This window comes from Cebus imitator, unplaced genomic scaffold (assembly GCF_001604975.1).
Source record: "Cebus imitator isolate Cc_AM_T3 unplaced genomic scaffold, Cebus_imitator-1.0 Scaffold88, whole genome shotgun sequence".
NCBI lineage: Eukaryota > Metazoa > Chordata > Mammalia > Primates > Cebidae > Cebus > Cebus imitator.
The window spans coordinates 635,815-638,952 of NW_016107403.1; positions in this window are offsets into that span (position 1 = coordinate 635,815).

Genomic DNA, 3,138 nt, shown 5'->3' on the forward strand with positions numbered 1-3,138 from the left:
AAGGCCACATTCTAATCATCTTTCTACTCAGAAGGAAAAGAAGGAATCACTAATTTTGTATAAAACTTCTAAATGTGTGAAATCTCACAAATGTTCCATGTTCCATTTTTTTGCTCATATCCAAAGTCCCCAAGGGCACGAAAGTGTTGAACCCCATATCAGATATTTTTCTAACTCTGTTTTACGCAATTCCTCATTCCAATTCACAGAAATTTTAATTTTCTCAGGTTCTCTCTTCCTTCATGCACTATAACTAAGCCCAACAATACGATAATGTCTGAGACAGACCCCTGATAACATATGTGCACTGGCTTCATATTTTAACCTTATTTTGTGGATTCTTTCCATGTAGGGATTTCATAAAGTACAATTAGGAGGCATACAATATGTAGCTACTGAAATTAAACCATCCAGAAAGAAACTACTAAAAAGCATATGTGTTTATATAAAAGTAATAATGCTGTGTAGCTTTATATGTAGGATAATGATCTTATTGAGAATTTGCTATAGTGCTCAGTTTCTGGGTTTAGTGTCAAAAGCTCAAGAGTGCAGCTCTGGGGAAACATTCATTACTGAAAAGAAAACACTGAGATCACATCATGTTTCCCCTCTTCCACTTTATAGGTGTGATGTTGCAAAATAATACAGTAATTGCTTGTGAGAAGGAGTTACTTTGGTTTGAAAAAGGCTATATTAATATGAGAATTGTACTTAATAAAAATATAATGAGAACACAGTAATAAAAATATGCTAAGAGGGAAATGAATACTAAATATTATAAAACTTAGTTGAAGATAATCCCAAAAACTCTCCGAATCAATACAATTTTATATATTTCATATAAAGCATATATACAATATATAGAAGTATATTATCTAACACAATCACACTTTAACTCAGGGGCCTCATTTTTTAAAAATTTTACTCTAAGTTCTGAGATACATGTGCTGAATGTGCAGGTTTGTTACATAGGTAGACGTGTCCCATGGTGGTTGGCTGCACCTATTAACCCATCATCTAAGTTTTAAGCCCTGCATGCATTAGGTGTTTGTCCTAATGCTGTCCCTTCCCTTTCTCCCCACCCCCCGACATGGGGCCTCATTTTTAAAAACAAAAAGCCATAAATTTGTATTAATGGAGAGTGTTAAAATGTTGTTAGCAAAAAGTTTCATGTACTTGAGTCAGGATATGCTATTGGATGCTGTAACCAGAACAACCCAAAATCTCCGTGGCATATCAAAGGAGTTCATTTCTCACATAAATTCCAGCATGTTCCAGGTAGCTCTCCAGGGCAGCATCTAGCATTCCAGGCCACTCTAAACTTATGGCACTTTCCATATCAACAGATACTTTCCCCAATTGCCTTAGCTAAGTGTAAATCATATATCACTTCAACTCAAATTTCACTGGCCAAAGTAAGCATATGACCACTTGTAACTTGAAAGGAGGCAGGCAAATACAATTCTTTCTGTGTCCAGAAATAAATTTTACTGAGTGGCCATAATATCTACCATACTAGTGAACTGGATTTTCATCATTGCTGCCAATGAACTTTTTGTATCTGTTAGCAAAGTAAAATTGTATTCAGGTTAATTTGGGCATGTAATATGAGAATGAGGGTAGGTAGATGACTTTCCTTTCTAATGTCATCAAGTAATTGTGGCTTATACAAGTATACATGCAACATAGATCAAATATTCATATAAAATCTGTTTATAAGAAGCTTCAAAAATATTTAATATACTGGATTTGCCAGTCAAAAAAGGTTGTCTGACAGCTCATATAAAATTTAGCAGTTTTTAACATGCTTGGGACATGAAGAAAATCAAAAAACAAACTATTATAAGCTGGGAATGAAAATCTGAGCACAGATTATATAGTAAAACAGAAATAGATTGACAACCAAAAGAAATGTAGATAGCATCTTGTCCAACTTCTTCATTTGAACAAGAGGTTATTACATAATTAAAGGAAACCCCGACAGTTATATGTTAAATATAGTCCAAAAATTTCAATTGTATAACATACAGAGTTGCTTTATTTCAAGTTTGCCAAAAAAGAGACAGCACAACTAACCAGCTAGGAGCTTGTAGGGTCATCCTGGCCCTACTATTTCCGTCCTGATCCAAGTTACAACTTTGCACTACCTGGACATTGTTTATTTTAATTCAGGACATGGAAATGAATCAAGTCCTGTGGTTTTGTGATTTCAAGCACAGTGAACATCATTTTTAAAAATCTTATGGCTAGTATATGTACATTTTTTATGTCCTTGGAGTTTGATCCAAGGGAATATGAGGGTTAAGGAGAACTGCCATTTTCTTTTTCCTTCCCAAAAAGGGGCTGCCTGCTGTTTTCCCATGTGGACTTTCTATGTACCCGTTTCCCATTAGCCCATTCTTATTTGAGAAAGGGGACAGATGATTAATGGAAACCCATGGGAAAAAAAATCACATGATTATCAATCTAATTTTTTAATATTACAGGGGGTGTCTATATTTGTTTTGTAAATTCAGACAATTCTGAAAGTTGCAAAGTAAAAGTAAAATTTCTCTTGTTTTTACCCTAACAGTACTCCCCGGAGCAAACATTTCATTCTAGAAATTCAGATATGGTGGCATGGAGGGTTTAAACATGCCATTCAAGTTATAAAAAGTATTGGGAGAAGAAAACAGAATCTGTTACCTTTGCATGATGTAGTACCAAAGATGGTGGATACTTTGCTTTATTTTTTTGAAATTATAATACATGAAAACTATTATATAAAGCACATAAAGTTTGGAAAATGATGTGTTAACATAATTAATTATACTTATCCTTAATAAAAAAAAATACCTTAATAAAACACATTTGGAGACCGAGACTTCCACTTTAATATTCTAAAATAAATAACCAATTGCCAAAACTTCATTGTTCTTTGAATTTTAATATTTTTTTAACCTGATGAAGATTTTTACCACTACAGATCTCACTAGACTGCTGTTAATTTAGCAACTCAATTGAGCTTAATCATTCCTAATTTTTAATACTCTTAAAATTGGACACCACCCATAGGAGTTTCCAGTGAATTAGTCCCAGTAGCTTAACCAGTGATGTTACAAGCATAACTAGCTTTAAGCAGTTACTGTAGTTTTGGAA